Below are 25,391 nucleotides of genomic sequence, written 5' to 3' on the forward strand. Positions count from 1 at the left end.
TTCCTTTCCTTTCCTTTCCTTTCCTTTCCTTTTTTCTTTTTCTTTCTTTCCTGTTTATGTCTTACACTATGTCTTTCCATTCTCTCCTACCTTATAGGAATTGTGATGAAAAATCAACTGTCAATTTACTTGGATTCTTTTAAGGTAATCTATTTCTCTTGTGTATATTTTAAGATGTTTTCTTGTATTTTACTTTTAAAAGTTTGAGTATAATGGATAATGTTGAAGATTTTTTCAGATCATATCTATTAGGACTTCTAGGTGTTTCTTGTACATGCTTTTCAGTATCTTTCTCCAAATGAGGGAGGCTTTGTATGATTATTTCACTGAATAGATCTTCTGCTCCATATCATCTCTCCACACTTTTTGGGACGTCTAAGACACTTATATTTGATTATTTGATGGTATCCCACAAAATCTCAAACAGTATTTTCAGTTTTTCTACTTTTTTGTTCTTTCTTTGCTTGAAATATTTCCAGAGATTTGTCTTCTAGCTCAGGTGTTCTTTCTTCTTCTTTACCAAGTCTGTTGTCAATACCATGTCTCCGTGATCTGACCTTTTTGACAGTGACGAGTTAAAGTCACCCTCTATTATTGCATTGGAGGCTATCAGCCCCTTTATACCCAATAGTATTTGTGGTGTGTATCTGGGTTGTCTTGTGTTTGTGAATACACACATGCATAAGCACACACATACATATAATTGTTATATCCTTTTTCCAGATGAAATATTGGACCAAGATATATTATTATTCTTTAATCTCATTTTATAATGTTTAATTTAAATTCCTTGTGTGTCATCCTTGTGCAGGGGCCATGCCAATCTTCTCTGTATTGTTCCAATTTTAGTATATGTGCTGCCGAAGCGAGCTGATTTAAATTCCTATTTATTTGTTTGAAGGATAGCAGCCATTGCTGAATTCTAGCTTCCATTTGCTTATCATATCTTTTTGCACCACTTTACTTTTAGTCTGTGTATATTTGTGATGTAAGCTTTTGTAGGCAGCACATGGTGGAGTCTTGATTTTTATTTGTTTAGTCAACCTGTATGTTTTGTCTGAAAAATTTAACCCATTTAATTTCAAGATTAGTATTGATGGATAAAAATGAAGACTTGTCAGTTTATTGATTTGATCCTGATTATGGAATATATTCTCTTACTGAATTTGGTGATATCATCTGTTTTCATTATGTGTAAGACCCCTTCACAATTTCCTTATGATTAGACTGGTGGTGGTGAATTCTCTTAGCTTTTACTTATATGATAATACTGTATTTCTCCTTCTCTTTTTTAGGACGGCTTCATTGACTACAATATTTTTGGTTTAATTTTTTTTTTTTTTTTTACTTTTAACACCTCAAATGTATCATCTTGTTGTCTTAGCATTTCTGCTAAGAAGTCTGGTATTAATATGGTTAGTGTGTCTTTTTAGGTGATTTGATGATTTTCCTCTTAATTTTTTATTCTCCCCTTATGTTTGATTTTTGAGAATTTTACTACAATACTTATTGGAGAAGATCCTTTTTTGGTTGAGTCTGCTTAGGTTTTTTGAGCTTTTATCTAAATATTCATGTCTCTTTCAACATGTGGAAAATTTTCTGATTTTTTTCTTAACAAATTTGTGATTCCCTTTTCCTTTGCTTTTTTTCCCCCTTTAGGAATATCTATTTCACACACAGTTAGACATCTAATGATATTCCTTATTTTATGCAAATTTTTTCGTTGTTCTTTATTTGATTAGGTTATTTCAGAAATCTTAGCCTCAAAGTCAGGAATCCTTCCTCCACTTGGTCTACTTTGTAAGTGAAGTTGTAAAGTGTATTTTTTAAATTTCACTGATTGAACATTTTATCTCAATGATTTCTGCTTAATTATATTTTCATTCATGCCATCATTGCTTTACTCATTTCTTTAATCTGTGTGTCTTTATACTCTTGCATTTCATAAAATTTTTTACAGCAGTTAGTTCAGATTCTGTCTCTGGCATCTCATAGTTGTGCTGAGTTTGGCATTAATTCTGGAGAAATGATTGTGTTCTTTTGGAGACATCATGCTACTTTGCTTCTCAATGTCTCCTGTGTCCCTGCATTTATAGATACACATTTGGTATAATTGTCCTTTCTTTTTTATTTTGTATATTTTTAGATTTATTGCTTATTTATTTATTTTGTCTCTTTAAGTTGTTTTCCTTTCCGTTTATAGTTTTTATTGGAAAGAGATTTTATACCCTAGCTGTGACACAGAGTATCACTTGAATTGTTGCTCTGGCTTAGTTTCTAGATGGACCCAAGTGTATAGTTCAAAGTGACTTCTTTTGTCATAATGTCAGTTGTGTATATAAGTGACACAGTGATATAATCTGTTGCAATGCAAAGCATTGGAAGTGTGCCTTTATGCTCCATATTGGCTTCTTAGTGTTTGTATTTTTGTACAACAGCGAGTTCAGTGTTGGTCTCCCTGTAGTTTGTGATAGCCAGGGCTTTATTCTTAGTGCTGAGAGAGGCTCTGTTCTAGAGACAAGCCTGAGTGATGCTGGTATTTGTGGCAGCCATTGTTGTCATTCCTGGACTATGTAATATGAATGAACAGACTCCTCTTCATCTGTTGCTTGGAGAGTCTAATTGGTACTGTGGCTTATAACTGCAGCAGCCTAGCTCCTGGAACAAGGGGGTGAGAACTGAATTGTTTCACATATACAGGGTGGCAACAAGATGTATAGGAGATTTTGCTCTCCAGGTTTAACTCCAGTGAGGTGGAGTGTGGTGATGTTCTTTCTTTCGTTTACTGACAAGGATCCAGGGCCATTGAGAAGTTTAGAAGTAATTGTTATAGTCCTGGAGGCGCAGGGGTCAAATCCACTGCTCCCGTGGTGGGGGTAGGTTTTTTTTTTTTCTATGGGGCACCTTTGGTGAAACTAAGGGGGATCTTCCTGGTTCACACAAGTGTGGGACTAGCATTGGGACTAATGTCCCCAAACTTCTGCAGTTGTGGAATAGGGGAGATTCTGCACTTTTCCCCAAAAGTTGCCCTGTCTCTGCCTGATTCTGATAGTAGTAGAAGAGTGACTCTAGGACTTTTCTCTGCTTTTTCAGATTGGTTCTCTGTGGGATGGTGATGGAGGGGTCAGGGAGGGCAGTGATGCTGCTTCATGTCAATTGTTCACACGCTAATCAACTCTCCGGACTGGAGTAAAAACCAATGAGTGACTGTGGAATTCCCTCTTCACCAAAGCTGTAGGTGGTGGAGTGTGAGACAGTGTCTTCTTACCTTGACCTGTTAAAATGGTGGTTCACAGCCAGCAGCTATTGCGCCGGACATCATGCCATAGCAGTAGCTGTCTTCTCTTCTCTTGTCCCACAGTCTTTGTTGTCTTCGCACTCCTCCACTGACAATTTCCATTCCACTCATTGAAACATGGTCTTCCCTTGGTTCTGTTCCTAACCCAGAGCAACTGAAGTCTGTGGCTCTATGCTGTTCACCGCATCATTTTTCTCTGTAAATGAACTTTCCTGTTGAGGCTGTTTTACAACAGCACTTAACAGTGGATTGTTCTTGATTCTAAGAACGAGTCAATGGAATGCTAGATGTGAGGAATAGGTTGCAATGGTTGTAGAATGCAAATAGGAGACTTAAGATGGGATCAGAAATGTAGGCTGTGCTAATGGAAGTCTCTGTAAGTGTTACTTTGTTTCCTCAGGCAGAGATTGCTATTCCTTTGCAGCTTTTCCCTGCCTTTTTGGGAAATGGGGTCTCAGCTCGCTGAAGGGTAGCGGATTCTTCCAAGCTAACCAGGCAGATCTCTCACAGATCTGTGTGGGCTTCTTGCACATAGACTCTCCTTAAAGAATGTATTTCTTCCTCCTACAAATAGAGCACTCAATATTTTTATCTACCCATCTTCCCCTGAATATTTTCCCAGCTTGTATGATCTACATGCACTTCTGAAGTTAATGTTTGTGGGAATAATCCTGCAGGTCTTGTACTTTGTTCATCCTAACTACACAACAAGTGTGCACTGGATTTGATATTGCATGTGTTTTATTCCTTCTAGTGAGTCATCAGACACATCAAACATCAAAGAAATAATCAGTAGAAGAGTGAGGTCATGATTTTTATCATTGTCAAACCGTTAAATGTTATAGTCTATCTCAGGCATAAAAACAACTTGAAGTTTCCCATCTTTCTTTATGTAAGATTAGCCCTCTGTGTGACATGGTCATTTTTTAAGGATCATATCCTATGGAATTGATATGTTCTTTCAGTAAACTTGCCAACTGTGGTATTTGCTTCATGCCTTCACATGACCTTCAGCAGGTCAGCAATCACTGTTATGAACACCTAAATCGATTACTTCATGCATTTATATAGTGACACTCCTAGATTCTGTCAGCGTTGAAGTGATCTGGCATTGACATCTGTCAGTTCCCTAATCACTAAAGAAAATCTTACTGCACTGTTATTTTCTGGTTATCCCCTTCCTAGTCTAATGCTATATCATCTTTTACTGAGTTATCATTTTAGGGCAACCCAAGCTGCCTTCTAAAATAAAAGAAATTCTCATAGAAGTCAAGAACATAAATGAGCATCACTGAAATTCAGTTTCCAAAACATCATTGGGCACAAAAAAGTTTTTGAACCTTTAATTTGAAGAACAACACCTCAGATTTGTTACATAACACTTTCTTGACTCTTAAGGACAGTTTACACTCTGCCATGCACACTTTATAGTAGAAGATCACCCTGAAGAGAAGAGTCTAAGTAAGTAGAGAAGAGGTAGGGAGGTGGAATGGATGGTGAGCACATGGAACTGAACTTACATATGCACAGAATGTGTGTGTGTGTGTCTGTGTGTGTATGTCTCTGTGTGTGTGTGTGTGTGTGAGAGAGAGAGACAGACAGACTGGTGTTTGATCTGCTGGTTCACAACAACTAGGGCTAGATCTGACAGTAGCCACAAATTTAATCCTGATCCATCATTGTGGCAGAAGACCAAAAACTTGGGTGATCATCTAGCTACATTAGCTCAAAACTGGATGGAAAATAGAGTAGCTGGGATGGGAACCACCCCCTAATAGGGAGTATCGGTGTCATAGGTGGTATCTTAATATGCTGTACCACAACACAGGGGTCTAGGTTTTTAATTCATAGCATTTGCTTGTTTTTCTTTTCAGACATGAAATACTGAAAGAGTCTTTTGGGGGGAGCGTGGGAGAGAATAGTCTTTCACCAAAGAAGACACATACTTTCTCCTTTGACTTAAAGCAGTCAGTCTTTCATGCAGCTAATATTGTTCTTATACACCATGTGTTTGTTTCCAAGGGTTTTTCTACCTGAGATAACCCTGTCTTTGTTCTGTTTTCATGATCATTTTTCATTTCAGGGGAAAATTGGAACACAGTAATAAGGGGAAAAAAAAACCCCGTGTTTGTACTCTTTATCATGTCTCATCATTTTTCTCTCCTTTCCTCTGCTATCTTTTTTGTATGTTTTGGTTGTGTAAAAAGAAAGGAGAAGGCAACCATTGCCCATGGTTTTCATTCTCTTTGGAAGATCTTTTTTTACTTTTTCTTCTATCTTTTCCATCTTGGTTGATACTCCAAGTTTTCAAAGTTTATCTGCAATTGTTTTTAAAAGGATGCTCATTGTGTTTGTGAAAGTATTTTCTTTTTAAAAGGTTTATTTTACTTATTTAAAAAGATTTATTTATTTATATTATTTATTTTTATTTGAAATGTAGCTTTGCAGAAAGGAGAGAAAGAGATCATCCATCCACTGGTTCATTCCCCAAATGGTTGCAGTTCCTGGAACTGAGCTGATCTGAAGGCAGGAGCCTGGAACTTCTTTCCAGATTCACATGTAGTGTAGGGGCCCAAGGACTGGAGTTTTGCTCTACTGCTTTCACATCAATAACAAGGAACTGGGTCAGAAGTGGAGTAGCCAGGACACAAACGAATGCCCAGGTGTGTTGCCGACACCATAGGCAGAGGGTTAGACGATCATACCACAGCACCAGCTCCTTATTTTAATTATTTTAAAATTTTTATGATTAAAATAATTTTAATATTGTTTACATAGTTGAGAGGGATGCACACCTCTGTGTGTCTCCAATTAGAGTGAGCAGGGTCATGGTATGGAGGAAGGTGGGATAAATTTTTTCTTCAGTGTCCCCAAGGGGGAAAGGGAGGGGTCAGCTCCTTGCTGTCAGACCACATCAGCAACCAGAGTTGGGCGACAGTCATTTGATGATACCTTTAATACCTTGATGTGGGAAAGCGTGTTATTTCAGTGATTTTATTAGTTCTGAGACATTGTCAGCTTTGTTGCACCACTGCTGGTCTGTTGGCTGACCAAGTTCACCTTAATGAAGTCACAGGCCCAGGAACATGTTGCAAAGCTTGGCCAGGAGAGTGGTGCAACATTCTGTTTCCTTTCCTCTGATGAGGCAGTTGATGTCCCCTGCTAATCTAGATGGGCTGGCTGGCATGCTTCCTGTGAGCATCTGGGCATGCTGTCTGCTGCACAGGCATCAGCAGCTGAAGAGACCCAGTCCTAACACATGTACTCCAAAGTCAATCTACCTATATTGTGATTTTCCTTGTGCCTGGGGTTTCAGTTGCCTGGGGTGACCTCAGACTTGATTCTTGTGTGTAACAGTAGAGTGAGCAGGGTCATGGTATGGAGGAAGTTGGGATAAATATTTCAATTTTTAGTCAGGTTCTATCTGTTACCTGCACCAGCCAATGCACATACCAGTGGATGCTGCTCCCTGTTCAGTTCCATCCCCTCAGTCTCATTACTCACGTACTCTGATGGGTGCTATAGCAAAGCCCTGCCCAGCCCGTGACAGGCCCAGTCTTCATGTATATCAGTGGGTGCCATGGCCTAGTTGGGTTGACCCCCAATTACCCTCACCAGGGCCACCGCCACTAATGCTGGTTTTTCCAGCATGTGCTTTGGCCTAGTCCTGTCTGTTCCACATCCCGTCTAGCTCTCGTACACACCCATACATACTGCTGCTTAGCACAGCATATCCCATGCTTAGTCCTGGCCCACACATATGCCAGTGGGTGCTGAGGTTTCAAATAACCTCACCTGTCCCTAGTCCTGGTTCTATGCATAAAGTGGGAGCTGCAAACCAATAAGGGGATGCCCACAGTTTCCCTGCCAGGCATGTTTGCAACACCAAATCTTGTGCCTGTCAGGGGGTACTGTGGTTCAGTCTGACATGACTCACATCTGGTATTGGTCCCTGCCAGCTGCTGTGGCCTAGCCTGGCTGGCCCACACCCATTCTGGATCTTTTGTCTGCCAACAGGTACAGCAACCTAGCCCAACCTGGCCCACTTTCAGTCCCAGCTCTCATGCTCATCAGTGGAAGTAGCGATCCTGCAAGAGAGTCTCTGAAGTTTTCCTACCAAGCCTGCTATAAACCTGTGTGTGTCACTGGGTTTGTGGCCCAGTCTAAGATGGCCTACTCTCTGTCTTAGTATTTGCCAGCAGGTGCTGCAGCCTGGCTCAGCCCGGCTGGTCTCTGGTCCCAGCTTTTGCTGACTGGTTTACTATCCTATCCTAGCCTGGCTTACCTACAGCCCTTCTGTGAATGGGTGAGTATTATAGTCCAATCTGGCCTGACCTGTGCCCTGTCCTGGCTCTCGCTCATGCTGGTGTGTGTTTTGTATTAGTTAAGCCTGACCTGCTAGCTGACCTGGTTCAAACATAGGGCAACTGGTGCTGCAGCTCAGCATGGCCTGGCCTGCCCTTAGCCGTAGCTCTCATGTAGTATGCTGCAAGATCTGCAGTCTAACATGAGAGCTCCCCAAGTTCTCCTACCAGGTCAGCTCTCAGCCCCAGATCGTGCATATGCTAGTGGATACTGTGTCCCAGGATGACATGATCAGCCCCCAGTCTTGGTACTCCCTGGTGAGTATTACTGCCTAGCCCCACTGACTTGCATCCATTCTGGCTCTTTCTCATGGTTGCTATATCTTAACCCAGCCTGGGGAACCTCCAGACCTATCTTTCCTGTGAATCTGTGGGTGCCTCAGCCTAGCTTGGCCTGTCCCATTCTCACAAGCACCAGAGGGGTGTGGAGACTAGCCCAGTTTGTCCCATTCTCAAACTCAGCCCACAGCCTTGCCTAAACTGATCTAGCACCAGCCCCAGCTCTCACAATCATCAGTGATGCTTCAGCCTAACAAGCGAGTTAGAGTTCCTCTACCAGGCCGTTTCCCATTCCCAGATCTTGTATGTACCAGCAGATGTGTCAATCTAACCGGGCTTGGCCTATCTAAAATCTCAGCTTTCACAGATGTTTGCTACAGTCCAGCTCAACTCTATGTAACTCACACTCTGACCTGGCTCTTGTTCATACCAGTGGGTGCTGTGGCCTGGCTTAGCCTGACATGCCCCTAAACCCCGTGCACACAAATGCTGAGAAGTACTTCAATCTTTCCTGTCTTTGCCTTCCTCCAGCTTTGGCTATCATGTTTTCCAATGGGAGGTGTGGCCTAGCAGGGGAGTTCCTCAAGTTCCTGTAACAGGCCTGCTCTCAGTCCCAGATCTCATGCCTGATGGCAGGTGCCATGGCACTGCTGGGCATGGTCTGCCCTTGGTTCTGGCCTTTGTACATGCTGTAGAGACTGCAGCCTGGCCCTGCCAGGCCTCTTCCCAGCCCAGACTCCTGTGAGTATCATGTGAGTTTTGTGGTCCAACTTAGCTCAGCTTCTCAACACTCCCAGCTCTCCACATAAACTGGTGGGTACTGTAGTCCCACAGAGGCAAGCCTACTCTTATCCTACAGAATTTGCCCCCAGATCTGACTCTGTCAAATGATAGTGAATGCTGCAGCCTGGATTCATGTGGCCCGCCCCCTGCTCTGAAACTCTAAACCATTCCATCTCAGATCACTGACGTACCTGTAAGGACCATGGAATTTTCTAGAAGTCATTCCTTCCCTGTCAAAGACAAAGGAAAGGTTTTGCTGGGTGTGTTATTTTGAGCTGACAGTTTTTTTCTTTTAGAATCTGGAATATGTTTCTCCATTCTCTTCTGGCCTGTGGAATTTCCAGTGGGAGGGTGCCTGTGAATCTCTGGTTTGTTAAATTTTATTTTGAATTTTATGCTTTAGTTTTGTAGAGACTGGAATTCCCACCCCCAAATCCCAGCCCCCGACAGATCTTCTCCATTTTGCTACAGTAGTGTAGCCCTACATAAGGAGTCATGATTCCATCAGTTTGTTCTTTCAGCTTGTCCCAACATTGCTGGTACAGATGGTGTCACAGTCCAGCACCAACACGTTTCCAATCATTTCATTGGGAGTCTGTATTTGATTTGGAAGCAGAGATGTATATTGCATTATATCCTCCATTTGGATATGGTAGTCTCTATAACTGTATAACTATACATTCCCATAAATGAGAAGCCACAAAATAAGGTCAACAACCAGTATGAATTAGAACAACAAAAACATTTTACCGAAGAGACTTGTGTGTTTTCTTTTTGTCACCAGTATGTTGGTTACTCAGTGGCACATTTTTTCATGGTGCTATAATTTTGTTGTTGTTGTCCTGTGAATTTAATTGACATTCCTTGATATGTCAATTGATTTTTTTTTCACATGCACATTTGAGGGTCTTTTCCTTATGTTTGAGAGTTTGATTATCATATGTTGATCACTTTAGGTTCATCCAGTTGGGAGTTCTGTGCCCCTCCTGGATCTTGATTTCAAATTTTTCTAGATTAGGGGAATTTTTAAAAAAGTATTTCATTAAATATATTTTAAACCCAGCTTTTCATTCTGCACCTTCTGGTACTCCCATAACTCTTATATTTGGCCTTTTAATAGTGTCTTTCATTCGTGAATACTTTTTCTAGTTTGACCCAGCTCTGCTTCCAGCTTTTTGTTTCCCCCTGGTGACAAAAAGTATCTTCCAATTCTGAGATTCTTTCTTCTGCTCCATTCATACTATTTTGAGACTCTCCACTATACTTTTAATTTGCTCCACTGTAATTACAATTTCTGATATATCAGCCTTTATTTGATTCATTTTTTGTGTGACATGCTCCTTAAATTCCTTGAACTCCTGCATTACACAGTTCTCATTGCTGAGAAGCTTTATAACAAATGTTTTGAATTCTGTATCCCCCAAGTTCTCGATGTCTCCCTCAGTTAACCTTGAGTTTGGCAAAGGCTGTTTCTCCTTTGCAGGGGAGTCTGGTAATATTCATTGTGCTTCTGTCTCTTCTTTTGCTCTTGGCCATTGTGCTTCCGGTAATCAGATTCTTCTCTTTGGAGCAGGTTTCTGGGCTGTGTCACCAATAGGTCTATGATTCAATTTTACTAATTGCAGTTGGAACACGGCTCTTTAGTCACTTGTGCCACTCCCTCCAGCAAAATCTGGGTCTGGGTTCTTATGTTAGATTTCCACCATGTTCTCTGTAGCCCCAGCTCCTGGCTCACCACTTTCCTCCTCCTGTGATACTGTGCTGAAGCTGCACCATTGTCTGTCTGACCTTTCACCCACTTCTGGGCCATGTAGTTCCTAGGATTAGAGAGATATCCAGTATCCTATATAGCTAGGTTGTTGGTGCAGATCTTGCTTGAACCTGTTGGCCATTAGGTCTGGGGGCCAAAGTTGGTATTATTTTCCCTGTGGGATCAGTGCAATGCATTGAGCTTAGTTTGTTTTTTTCCCAGCTCAGTGCATGCTTAACTCACTGTCATCCCTGCAGTATAAATGGCACCTTATGTACCACTACTGGAGCTCTTGATCTGCTGGCCATCACGTCTGAGGGCCACCGTGTCTTGGGTGGAACCTGTAGGATGCCATGACGTTGCAGTTCACTGAGCCAGAAATCAGTTCACTCCCAGCTCAGTGCATACTCAGTTCTGTCCCATAGTCTTTGTCTTTCTAGACAAAATGGCAACCCATTTACCCTCTAGGAGTTGGCCTGGGCTGTAAAATTCACCCTATTCCTGCACTACCATTCTGGGTCCTGCCATTCTATCTCTGCTCCTGGTCAATACAAATAGACCAACAGGATGGACAGTTCTTTGGGTTCACCTTCTGAGCTCCTGGTGAACACTCCTTCTCGACTTGTTGCTTGTGGAGGTCCAGCTGCTGATGCAGTTCAGATTGCCACTTGCTGAATTCTATTTCCTGGAATGTGCTCTCCCTGCCTCACACAGGCTAATGTTTCTACATCTGTTTAAATGTGTCATTACCCTATTCTGCCATCTTGATTCTTTTACCTACTCTCACATGTTTCAAAAAACAGGATAGGCGATGCTGCTGGCACACTCGCATATGCCAGCAGCTGGGGTTTATGCTACTTATTCCAAAGTCAAGGTAACAGTGGTAGAGAAAGGAGAATGAGATTTTCCATCCATTGCTTAACTTCCCATCAGTGCTCGAGCCAGGCTGGAGCCCTGGAGCATTTGGTGCTGCAACTGCATGAGAAGCGGCTACATAACCCAGCTTATCACAGCACCAGACCAAAGACTTTCATTTTATTCCTACAGTCATTCCTCTTTACTTACCGTTAGTGTGTTTTCTGTTAAACTAGAATATCTATTTCCATTATATCTGCACAGGTTTCAGTGTAGACATGGATCGTCCTTGTACTTTTTCCCTTGTAAAAGCCTTGCATAGGGCCCAGTGTGGTGGCGCAGTGGTTAGGGTCCTCCCCTTGCACGCCCGGGATCCCATATGGGCGCTGGTTCTATCCCGGCAGCCCTTCCAGCTCCCTGCCTGTGGCCTGGGAAAGCAGTCGAGGACGGCCCAAAGCTTTGGGACCCTGCACCCATGTGGGACACCCAGAAGAGGCTCCTGGCTTCGGATCGGCATAGAAAAAATAATAAAAATAAATCTTTAAAAAAAAAAGATTTATTTTTATTATTATTTTTTTTTATTGGAAAGGCGGATATACAGAGAGGAGAGACAGAGAGGAAGATCTTCCATCCGATGATTCACTCCCCAAGTGAGCACAACGGGCCGATGCTATGCCGATCCGAAGCCAGGAGCCTCTTCTGGGTGTCCCACATGGGTGCAGGGTCCCAAAGCTTTGGGCCGTCCTTGACTGCTTTCCCAGGCCACAGGCAGGGAGCTGGAAGGGAAGCGGGGCTGCCGGGATAGAACCGGCGCCCATATGGGATCCTGGGCGTCCAAGGCGAGGACCTTTAACCACTTGCGCCACCGCACCGGGCCCTAAAAATAAATCTTAAAAAAAAAGCCTTGCATAAAGATGTTCTACAGTTCGTGTGGACATGCTGAAAGAGGGACTTAGAGTCTCAGTCTCAGCACTGTCACTTCTTTAACTCGTGTTTATTTAAGCAAGGGATTTTTGTGACTTTTTTCAGCATACATATGAACGCATTGGCAGATTAATGTTTTGTATGTCAGCTGTGAAAAGGGAAGTGATAGTATTGACATTTGCATTTCTAGAGAAAGGATGCTATTTTATTTGAAGATAATTATGCCAATAAGAATTTGCACATGTTCTTTTTTTGCACAAAAGGAGAGGAAAGTTCAAAATGAAGGTCATGGTGCAAGTGTTACGATGGTGCTTTCTGATTTGAGCGCTGTCAGAAATTTCACACCAGAAGTGGTGAAATTAAATGAAGACAAAATAGCTTTAAGTTCAAACTCCTCTATTAGAAGTACTGAATATTATGTATTTGTTATTCTTGATTAAACAACATTTAGGCAGTTTTACCTCAGTTTGGGCTGTAAGAACATTATCAATTCTCACTTGCTGTGTACAAAATAGGGTGCTGTGAATTTGCATTACTTGGTAACACTCTGCCTTTCTCCCTTATCTGCCATTTCCTTTTCCAAGGATTCGGTCACTGCAGGTCAACCACAGTCTGAACATACTCAAAAGATGCTTCTAGAAACAACTCAAAAATGTTACGTTGCATGTGCTCTGAGTAGCTTCATGGAATCTTGTCCCACCACCCTTCATCTCTCCACCTGGATGTAAAATCCCATTGTCAGTTGTAGGCACATTGCATATGGTACTTAGGTGTTTGTCACTTAGTAAAACTTAGATAAGAACCATAATATTGCAGAATTGCAGTGCCTGTGTTCAAGTAATCTTTATAAATAGCCTAAAAGCGATTTCCCAATATCTACATTGGTAATCTTGCTTCATAATGTATATACTTATTGTCATAAGAGGGTGACAGGAGAACAAGATATTCTGAGAGAAAATGACCACATTCACGTTTCATTACAATATATTATTGTGATTATTTTATTATTTATAAGTTGGGTTTTATGTGTCTATGTGTAGAAATTAATATAACATGTATGGAGTTTGGTACTATTTAGGGCTTTAGGCATACACTGATAGTGTAGACATGTATTCCCTGCAGATATGGCTAATGACTATAAATGGACTAGACAATAACTCTGATTACAATGTTGCTATAAATGCAAGTACAGGCCATAGATGAGCATAATAGCAAAGGGATGTTTAATGGACTCTAAATTGCATAATCATAGGCCTCCTTGACAAGTTTCCACAATTTTCCTGTGATTGCCTGTTTCATGTAATTACAGATATTCCTTTAACCTTTATAATTTGTTTGACATTGTACTTTAACTTATCTGGTTTGTATAAAAAAAAACCCTGCTTTTCCAAACATTATTTTTCTTCTTAGTAAAACTAATCTGGCATGAACTATGCCTTACTCACTGGAGAGTGATTCTCTAAAATGGTTCTGTCTGCATTAAGCAGGGAACCAGTTCTGGAACAAATCACACTGCGAATCCCAAAGGCTCAGCGTGGCCTCCAATGTGGTTTTGGGTGGGGGGCTTTCCTGAAGGTCCCACCTATGGTCAATGACTACAGTATGAAGGATCTTTCACTTATGTGGTTCTACCACTTTGGAATCTGTCATTTCCTGCCTCATATAGTACAGAAAGAAACAATAAATTATCAAATGTAACTTTTAGGAGTATTTCACCTCTGTCGATATTCAGTTGTCCTGAATTTAATTACAGGATTTCAACTATCATACTATTTATAATCTATCAGGAAGGAAAACTCATCTAGACCCTCCAGATGTGTACTCATTTCTGGAAGTGTAGCAAACTCTCTCGTATCCTAGGATATTAAGGAACCAATCTCCTTGAGAAAGCACAATTCGTGGAGACAGAAATGGCAAACATTAATCCAAGAATTTATAATACCAGTTAAGATCCTGGTGCCAAACTTCAGATTCCTTCATTTCAACACCAGGTGTTAGCTTTTGACTCTGCCTTTCTGCACTGCAGACCTGGGAGACAGTGCTAGTCACTCAAGTAATTTGGTTCCTGTCACCAAAGTAGACGATGTGGATGTAATTGCAAGGCCCCAGGTTTAGCCTTGCCCAAGTCTGTGCAACCATTGGCATTTGGAGAGTGAATTGAGAAATGAGATCTCTCTTTCTGTCTTTTGAAAGATTTATTTATTTTCATTAGAAAGGCAGATAAACAGAGCAGGAGAGACAGGAAGCTCTTTCATCCATAGATTCACTCCCCAAGAAGCCACAATGGCTGGAGCTGAGCCAACCTGAAGCTAGGAGCCAGGAGCTTCTTCTACCTTGCCATGTGGTTGCAGGGTCCCAAAGCTTTGGGTCATCCTCGTCTGCTTTCCGAGGCCACAAGTGGGAGCTGGATGGGATGGGGGGAGGGCAGCTGGGATTAGAATAGGCACCCATATGGGATCCTGGCATGTTCAAGAAGACTTTTAACTACTACACTATCGTGCTGGGCCCTCTCTGTTTCTCTTAATAAATAATTTTAAGGTGAAAACATAGCATGCATTTTTGGGTCTTTATTGCTACATGAAATGTAAAAGAAAAGGAGTATGTGATTTTAAATGTACTCTCAAAGAATAAATCAAAGTGAAATTGATAGCGTCATGTAGAATTGCAAACTTTGAGAGTAGATAAAAGAATACACATATAGTATGTATTTCCTAGTATTTAATAAACTGTTAAAAGTGCCTGAAGAAATATGTGAAGAATTAATTTGAATTGGTATTGTCTTTCAGGATGAGAAATGAGTGACATTTCAATTGATTGAAATCTGTCCAATAGGTGATAAATTTATGGTAAGGTGAATGCCATTGCTGTTCGGGAAGAAAATTATGAAGGTCATTTATTTCTTCTTTGTCTCTCTCACACATCCTCCTCCTTCTCTTTCTTCTTTTTTCTTAGCAGGTTTTTATTATTCTGAGAGATTAAGGCACAGAATTCTAACCAACTACTGAATGTGCTTGTCTATAATGGATGTTAGAGTATTCTGCCAAGAATTTGATTGTGATTAATTGATCATTCATTTTTAATGAAATATCTTCTGATAAAGCCACATTTTATAGTTGTGATGGATAAAATGCTTTTCTACTCATCTATGTTATTCTTAAATGTGTTTTTACAAAGGGGCACAATTTTCTACCAGAGTTGCTTCTTTTTTTTATTTGATTTATTTACCCTTCTCTGAGATTTTATATTAACAATAGTTTTTTTTTTTTCTGTTTTGAGTGTTCTGTCAGTAGGGTTTTGTATTATTGCACTTTTTTATATTGTATTCAAGGTATACAGATTACAAAACAGCTAAAAGGTTGATCTTTAGAGTTTGACCTAGTTTCTGTTACCCATGTTAATTCAATACTGCTGGCCAGGTTAGAAGCTTTGAGAATGATTTTGTTAGAAAATTGGCATCATATTCTTATAGTTATATTTTGAGGATCACATTATAAGACACAAAAGCAGATGCCTGTCCCCTGAAGTTCTGTGCATAGGTTTAAGTCCTGGTTTTGCCTGCCATTTTTTTTTTTTTTTTTAGGATTTATTTTTATTAGAAAGGCAGATATATACAAAAAGGAGGAGAGACAGAGAGGAAGATCTTCTGTCTGATGGTTCACTCCCCAGGTGGCCGCAAACGGCTGGAGCTGAGCCAATCTGAAGCCAGGAACCAGAAGTTTCCTCTGGGTCTCCCATGCAGGTGCAGGGTCCCATGGCTTTGGGCCGTCTTCGACTGCTTTCCCAGGCCACAGGCAGGAAGCTGGAAGGGAAGTGGAGCTGCCAGGATTAGTACCAGTGCCCATATGGGATCCTGGCATGTTCAAGGTGAAGACTTTAACAACTACACTGTTGCGCTGGGCCCTGCCTGCTAATTCTATCTTGCTTCCAGTGTAGATTATGGGAAGCAGCAGCTTGATAGTTTGGTTCCTTACATCCATGTGGGAAAGTCAAATGGTTTTTTTGACTCCACAGCTCAGCCCTGCCAGTTTGGGCCACCATGGGCATTTTGGAAATGATATGAACTCTGTGTGTGTCTTTGTTTCTGTCTCTGTGCTTACAAATTTAAAAAGAAATGGCATGGCATTTTGAAATGATTAAATAAGAAAACTTTAAGAGTACATAGAAAGTTAACAAAACTTCCTTTTTGTGTCTTTTTCCCATATGTTTATCCATCTTTACATCACTCCCTCTTTCCTGTTGTGTTTCAAAAATAATAAATTTATAGTTCAATAGAAAAAACTTTTTCCTAATCCAAAGACTTACTTTCTGATACCTCTTGTTATTCTTTATTAACTTTTTATCTGATAACATGGAAGACTGTCTTTGAAAGAAAAGGAAGGCAGGAACTATTTTAGGTTGTGAGTATGAGTCTATTTCAAGAATTTCATGGAGAAATGAAATTGAGAGATAATTTTAGGTATAGGTATTTGACCTAAGATACCAGTTTAGATGTTCATGATTCAATGGGCTTGATATTTAGCTTTGGCTCCTGGTCACATCTTCCTGTTAAGGCAGAGCCTGCAAGGCAGCAGGGATGTCACCCCAATGTCAGAATCCTGCACTGACTTTCTGGTTCCTGGCTGCAACCCAATCCCAGTTGCAAAGGTGACTGTTGTGAACAGTCACGGGTAGAATTACACAACAGGTGGGAACTCCTGTTGCCTTGCTGCCTTTCTGTCTCTTGAATGGATTTATCTTTCTAAAAAGACAATTTTCTTTGGTGATTGGAGAAGGGAGTTTTGAAATTTACACATCCTTTTGTTTTTCATATGTACTTTCTATGAACTTTTGAAAACTATGATACAGTGGTAGTGTTGTGGCACAGTGAGTTAAGTTACTGTCTGCATCACATACATTCTGTGTGAATTCTGGTTCTAGGTCCTGGCTGATCTACATCCAGTTCGGCTCCCTGCTAATGCACCAGGGAAAGCGGCAGTAGGTGACTGAACTACTTCAGACCCTGAGCCCTCATTGGAGATTTGGGTAGAGTTCCAGGCATCTGGCTTGGGCTTGGCTCAGCCCTGCCTATTGAAGTCATTTAGTGAGTGAACGAGCTAAGGGAAGTTCCCTCTGTTTCTTTGCTCTGTAACTCTGCCTTTCAAATAAATATGTAAATATTTTTAAGACACCCAAGGAATTCATAATTTGTTTTTCATTAAAATAAAATTGCATTTTAATTCGACTTCAATCAATTTTCTGAAATACCCTTGCATTTTATGTTGATAAGTTCAGTATGAACTAAGGGGTAATGGATTTTTTTTCTGTATCATTTCAAGAATATTTGCCTGTCCAGCTGTAATGTCGCTCTGATTCCCTCTCTCTGTTTTGATGAAATGGTGGAAACATACATGTACATATAGAAAAATGGGAAGATAGTGAAAAAGAAGCTGCTGTAAGGCAGTATTTGGGGTTAACCAAATCTGTCTCCTTCCAGAATGCATGGCCTCAAGTAGCATTGATAATGGCTAATGACTGCTACTAAAATTCTCTTCTTTGCTGCTACAGAAACTCGTAGTGTTTCTCATCCTGTCACTTCCCTGCCTCCTTCTCTGCTTTGAGTGAACAACATTCATTTAAAATGTGAAGTGCTAACTCAGTTTCTCTCTAACCACCTGCTCCCTTTGGCTTCTGCTCCCCATCCTACTCCTTTAATGATTTCTGTTTTACAGCACTGTGTAGTTAGTGATGAATTGGTTGGTGAAGTTTTGATAGGTCAAACTTGTGTGTTGAATTACTATGTGCAAGTACTTACTACTTAGTGGAAGGAAAAAAATGATGATAGGACTTGACTGTCGGGGGATATGATGCCACTCTGGTGGCCACTTTGGGAAAGATGCATTAAAATAATGGACAAGCAGAAGCAGAGCCACTTAAGTTGATTGTGGTGCTTGACACACCATTTTGAATACCTGTACTTGAGTCAATGGTACATGAATAATCCAGGCTCTATGGAAAGAGAAGTGCAGAAAAATTGTTTCCTGAAACCTGTGAGTATTCTCTATAATTCATTAGCAAAAACAAATTCACAGAGAAATACCTGAAACTTTGTAGTTTATCTCTGAATATATAACAAAATAAGAGTGTAGTAATTTTCTTATCTTTTTATTCCCCATGGGAAGTGCTTAGTTTGTAAATCCTAGCACATCATCAAGCTATGTTTTAAGTTTCATGTCTTTTTGAGCCAGATTTTTAAAAGATGATATATTTTCTTTTGAAAAAATCTGGTTATTAAGAATGATGCTGAAGGAATGGAAGTGTAATTTTAAAAATTACTTGCCACTTTTTAAAGTTTTATAATTCATGAACTGAAATACTGAAGATTGAAATTTGATTTAAAGTTTGATTGAAGCAGGAGCTATTTATGGTTCTGCTATTAGAAATTATTTGGGGTTTCTAATACCAAGCTTCATAAAATAAGAATGAATCATAAATCAAGTTACAGAGTAAAAATATAAAACGGCATTCTCAAAGATGCTTAAACGCTGTAGCTGCCTAAATGAATTGGTAAAGGTTCATAAAATAATTTTGTTTCATTTTTGCATCAATAAATGCAACAATAATAATATTTAATTATTTCCCAGGAGATATATGTTAATTAAATAATGCTTTAAAGTACTTTGAGGATGAAAACAACTTTATTGACCTCATTATTAAAGGTATATTTTTTATGGTGAATATTAACCAGCCAAAATCACGCATTTGGTTTTGTCAACTTAGTTTTACGTATTCTGTTTGGATCTCTGCTAATTAAAAATTTTAAAAGCTGTATTTATGAAAAACTTGTGAAATTCTGAATTAAAATGTTGATGGCTTAAATCGAAAATCTAAAATCATCAGTATCTTATTATTTTTGAGCTTTACTTTTTTATTTTCATAAGCCTGTTTTATTTCCAAATTCAGCAAGTGTTCTCCAGTGCAGTGTTACACAAAGCTAGCCATTTTAAAGCCGTTAAGACTTGTGTTTCTCTGAGGCACTTCAAATAATGCAAAAAGAGGGCAAATGCAGTAAATTTCTGTATGTATTTATTTTAACCAGTATTTATTGAGTGAACAAGCAGAAAGGAATAGCCCTTGAAAGGTATTTTGGGGTATAAAGACAGTGCTTTAAGAAGTGGACATAATGAGTTGCAGAGAGTTCATAGTGACAGGAGAAGCAAGACTGGGAAAGGGATTATGCTTGTGTAATTGACAATGAAGCCAATTCCCTGGATTTTGTTGTGTAGGGTGATATGACACAAGTGAGGAAAAAGGGAAATAACATGCATAACACAAAAAAAAATCACCACTGTCTTCCCAATTCCTTTATGACTAGTGATTATAACCTTCTTATAATGCAGTTTAACATTGGAGCTATATTGTCATTAGGTTAGCTTAGAAGTATATGTCAGCAACCCTATAGGCGAATGGAAACTCAGTCAATGGGAAAGGTAACTCCTAGAACCAGTTAACTGGAGAAACAGTGAAAATTCTTATAGGAAATTAACTGCAAAGATGAACCTTAAGTGGGGAAAGCATCACCCCATAGACATTTGAATTATGTCTAGTTTTTCTTATTTATAGTTTTCATAAAGTATTGTTTTTATAAAAATACAAACTGTTATATAAGCATGTATTTTACTTGTTTTTCATAAATACCTAGGACGAACACTTCTGGGTCATATGTTAAGAGTAGTCTTTTCAAGAAGCACCAATTTGTTGCCTTTTGAACATATCCACACCATTGTACATTACCATCAACAATGTAACAAAGTTCCAGTGTCTCCATATTCATGCCAGCATCTAACACTCTCTAATTGGTATGCAGTGTTATTCCATTTTCCTAATGATCACTCATACTGAACGTCTTTCATAAGCTGTTTTTTATATTGTCTTTAATAGTATACAAATGTTTACTCATTTGATTATTATTGGTTTGTAAGTTATTTTATATTCTAGATATAAACTATATATATTGTAACTTGCCAATATTTTGTCTTAGTGTGAGGTTTGTCTCTTTGTTAAAGTTGTTTTATATACAAAAAAATTATTTAAAAGGCAGAGTGAGAAAGTGAAAGAGAATGGAGGTGCACCTTTCAATGACTGGTTTACTCCTCAAATATTTAGGTTGAGTACTGATACTTAGTACTGAGTCAGGATGGAGCCAGAAGCCAGGAATTCCATCAGGCTCTCCCAAATGTGTGTCAAGAATCCAATTTTTCAGCTCACCGTCTCTTGCCTGTTAGTATTCTAGCAGGAAGTTGGATCAAAGTTGAGGTGGGACTCAATTCCAGGAATTGTAATATGGAGTGTGTATCACACATAGTGGCTTAACCCACTATGCCCATTGCCTGAACCATAATGGTATCTGTAAAAGCATATAGTTACATAAACTTGCATGTCAATAATGAAAGACATACATGGAGACTTTATTTGTTCTTTCAAATCTTTTAAAAGTGAATCTGACTCTATTTACCTTTTGGCATCTTGGCTTTTTCATTCGATATGACTACATAAAAATTCTTCCACTGATTATAGTTCAGTTTCGTTAATGACTATGTCCAATCTACAACATGCACTTATCTTTCATTGAGTAAAATTGAGCTTATGTATCCATAGGTTCTGTATTGGCAGGATCAACTAGCTGGTTCAAAAAAATTCAGAAAAAAGTTATGTCTATATTGAAAATGCACATGTTTTTCTTCTCTTCCCCAAATAACTTATCTACTTACATAACAATTCATTTTAGGTATTATAAATAATCCAGAAATTATGTAAAATATGCAGGGAGATTGAATAAATTAAAAATAAATTTTATACTACTTTATATTAGGGAATTGAACACCCTTGCATTTTGCTAGCCTTGGCCAGAAGTAGGGGGAATCCTGCAAACAGGAACCCATAGGCATAAAGGACTGACTATACTTTGTTGGTCTCTGGTTGTGGCTGTTTGTGCAAGCATACAGAGCAAAACAGTAACCACGTTTGAGCCCATATTCATGTGTCCTTAAGTACGTGTGCTTTTTATTTCTGTAGTGGAGGGCTCAGAAGAAAGATTTGCCTCAAAGGCTCAGTAAAGTTTTTATTTTGATAAATGTTTCCTGGCTGCTTTCTAAAATGGATATTATAATTCACCTTTTTCCTAATTGCAAGCCGGATAAATGTCCATTTAAAAAAGTTTGCCAGAGAGAAAGGTGATGGCTAGCAAAACTCAAAGCCTGAGTTCTTTGTGGTGCAAAAAATATGGAAATGCTCAGAGACTAATAGAAACATCGTCCAAGCACACACAGATCAGGGCAAGGTCTTGGGCTGCGTTAGCAGATCTCCTTGAAAGGGCTTCCTGTATTCTAATTTGGGAAAATTCAAATATCAAAAGAAATTAAAAAATAATAGTAAATAACCAACATTCACTTGAATTACCAAAAGAATCATGAGTCAATGATTTTTCCAAGCGGAAATATGAGACAGGCTCAGCGTGGTAGCCTAGTAGATAAAAGTCCTCACCTTGAATGCAGCAGGATCCAGTATGGGCACCCGTTCTAAGCCAGCTCCCTATTTATGACCTGGGAAAGCAATTGAGGACTGCCCAAAGCCTTGAAATTCTGCATCCATGGGGGAAACCCGTAAGAAATTTCTGGCTCCTGGCTTCAGATTGACTCAGTTCTGGCTATTGCAGCCACTTTGGGAGTGAATAATCAGATGAAAGATCTTCCTCTCTGTCTCTCCTCCTCTGTTTATCTACCTTTCCAGTAAAATAAATAAATCTTAAAAAAAAACCCCAAAGAAATATGAGACCCCCTATATATGCATGTGTATGTGTGTGCTTGTGGGACTTTTCTCATTACATTTTTTATGAACTCAAATTCCTTCCAGTAATAATGTATTAGATAAGCACCAACAAAGAATACTTGTTAAAAACAGTTATTGTAAATAAAGTATCCACTTAGTTTCCAAGAAATATTGAAATGAGAGAGTCAGTAAGTGTTTCGATTAGACAAATCTTTCTTATAAGACATTCTAAAAGTGAACTCTTTTTTGTTTTTTTAGAAGTTGAAGTCAAGGGAAACTAAAAATGGAGAGAATTCTGTAAGATTAAAAGTGATCTCATAGACATAAAAATCTTTATTTCAATATTTCAGCGTGTAAACTTTATTTGGATTCTGCAGTTGGTAAATTGCCAAATATATTTTGATGGCAATTGGAAAAATTTGAATATGAATTTAGATGGCATGAAATTTTACTAATTTTTAGCTGTGATGATAATATTGCACATATGTCTTTATTATGACACGCATGGTGGAATGTTGGTTTTAATTGCTGAGGAAAAAATCCTTGTGTAGAATTAAAATGTTTTATGTAGTAACTGTTGGTTCTTATTGTGCCCACTGAAGCTGAAAGCATAATTGTCACAAGATAATTGGATTCCTTGTTATCAGCAAAATAAATAAAAATGTATGCACATTTGTGGACTTATGATAAAAATTTGATATCCTAATACAATTAATTATATATAACTCGGACAAACATCTCTTGAAAGCATTATTATTCTTATCAAATATGTTTATGTAGCATTCGTGTACATGGGATATACCCTACTGTGTAAGTACCATTAGATTGCTGTCAGAGATATTTAACTAATATTCTGCAAGAATAAACCCAATTTTCTGTGGGAAGATATGTATGTATATATATATCCACTTGGCTGTAACTACCTTGATGAGCTTGTTTTCCTGAGAGATTTTGTAGTATACTTTATACAATAAATACTGTATGAGGGGGTGGGTCTCAGGGCGGGACGTCTCATGCCTGGATCCCGGACATCCGCCATGTGCACATGGTGAGCTGTTCCCCGGGCCTGCTGGGTTCTGGGGGCCGCTTCCTTTGGGGTGAGTAGACCGAGGGGGGGGGTCTCTGGGACTGGGCAGGTCCGGGACCCACCCGCCGCCTTCATTGGGCAGTGAATGGGATTTGGGAGGGGCGTGACCTTGGGCCTGGGAATTTAAACCTCCAGCAGCCTCCTGGCAGCTGGTGGGTCTCAGGACGGGGCGTCTCATGCCTGGATCCTGGACAGCCACCATGTGCACATGGTGAGCTGTTCCCCGGGTGGCCAGTGCGCCATTTGGTGCCAGGGTCCACCTGCTGGCCGCCCGGCCAGGGAGCTCTGGGGATTTGGTTCTTTGAGTTGCTGCTTAATTAGCTCCAGGTTGAACCCATTGTGCTTCTTGGACTTGAAACAGGCAGTAACTCTTCCTTTGCAAAACTTGTAATCACTAATAATGCTGAGCACCAAATATCAGTCCATGCAGAAGCTATGGCTTGGGGCTTGTCCTGCAAAAGTACTAGGCTAAAACAGCTGGCTAATGTGTCAACTGGTAATGGAACAGAGTAGATCAGGCACGACTGAGCAAACCTTAGCCCACAAGTAAAACTAGAAACCAGGAGGGAGCAGAGGTCATGCCGAGCTAGGCTCTTGTACCTACTGGTCTGTGGGAGCCAGGGACGCTAAGCCACAGTGTCTAAGGCAGAGTTCGGGACAGGGGAGGGGCTGTGCCAAGCTGAGTCAGAGCATCCACTGGCAGGCAAGTGATCCATGGCTGGGAACAGACCCGGTTGGGGAGCAAAGGGGACAACCCTAGCTGGGCTGAGGTTGCCACCAAGAGGCGCGTGGCCTGGAAGGGGGGCTGCGTTCTAACCTGGAAACAGTTGTAGTCTCCCTTGGCACAAGTGTGGACTGGGATTGGATGCACTGAACTGGGCCGGACCCCAACACCCTCTGGTGTCCTGGAGGACCGGGGCAGATGTGCGATGGACTAGGCAAGGTCTCAAACCCCTACTGAGCCATGTGTGAGTCATACGTGGGTATGGGCAAACCATGGCTGGGCTGGAACATCCAACAGCAAGAACCAGTTTAGGTTGAAGGCCAGCCAGTCAGGAAAAGCCACAGTTCCTGCTATGACAGGAGGTGGACTGAGTAGGGTTGGTTCATGGACCCACTGGTAAGTGTGAAACCTGGCATTGGGAGAGGTTCTGATGGAGGAGCCTGGGCAACTCCTCTGGCAAGACACAGACCCGGCAGGTCAGCGCAAGAAACATGAAAGGAAACAGCCCAGAAAAGGCCATGGAAAGCTACCCACTGGCATACAATTGGCAGACGTGGGGGCAAGACCAGGCTGAATCTGTCCACATCATCCACTGGCAAATCCAGGCACCAATGTGGGTTGAACCAGGTTCGGTCCCAACAAAGACTAGTGCACATTATGGAATGCTGAGGTGAGGTTGCCTGTACTGGAAGGGACCGCAGCGTCCAACCAGCCTGAGAACAAGAAAGGAAGTGGGCAGAGCTGGCAGGGGAATAAGGGAGGGTTCCTTTGCTGGATAGCTACTTCCCACTGGAGAGCATAGGCTGGGATGGGGACAGACCAGACTAGGCAGAGCTACCAGACTTGTGCGCCTCATGTGGACTAGATCAGGGAAAAGCCGGGATGGGCGGATTATTTCTACTGGTGCAAACAAAATTAAAGTGGGCGAGGGTTGTTTGGGCTTAGACACAGCATCAGCTTGAATCTGGAAGTGGGAGAGGCCTGGGAGGGAAATAGTGGGCTTATTTCTCTTGGGTTACCACTTCCACAGGAGGACATAAAACTAAGATAGCGGCTGGGGTGGAATGGGGTGTGGGACAGACTGGATTACTGCTATACTTACTGGCAAACCAGGGTAGGGCGTGGGCCTGGTGGGGGTTATTGTGGGTCGCTCCAACTAGGCTGCAGCTCCCACTGGTTTATGTGAGACCCAAGTATGTACTGGGCAGAACCAGGCTGGACTGCAACACCGATTGGTTCCAGTGGAAGTCGGGAGTGAAAACAGAACCAACCCAGCAATTGCAACCACCAGCAGATTGGGGCGATGGATGGTGCCAGGTCCTGTACTTGTTAGCACATACAAGGAGTTTCTTTGGAGAACTTCCTAATCTAAATGCTAGACTCAGAACCCTAAGGAAGAAAAGAGAGAAGATAGAACAGGTCAACCAACCATCTCAGCTATGATGGGCTATGTCAATCAGTGGATTTTTCAAAGACCTCATAGTGCTTGGAGTGGCAAGATTGACAGCAATGCACAACTGTTG

The 25,391-nt window shown here is 40.6% G+C and overlaps 1 non-coding gene across 1 annotated transcript; it reads right to left on the reverse strand.

Annotated features, from left to right (window-relative positions):
- Positions 1–766: 766 nt before the first annotated feature.
- LOC121146320 lies at positions 767–871 on the reverse strand. The gene has a single exon (XR_005882189.1). It is a non-coding gene; the product is annotated as a U6 spliceosomal RNA (small nuclear RNA).
- Between the last annotated feature and the right edge of the window lie 24,520 nt (positions 872–25,391).

The sequence above is a fragment of the Ochotona curzoniae genome, unplaced genomic scaffold (genome assembly GCF_017591425.1).
Source record: "Ochotona curzoniae isolate NIBS_2020 unplaced genomic scaffold, NIBS_Ocur_1.0 scaffold_3890, whole genome shotgun sequence".
Taxonomy (NCBI): Eukaryota; Metazoa; Chordata; class Mammalia; order Lagomorpha; family Ochotonidae; genus Ochotona; species Ochotona curzoniae.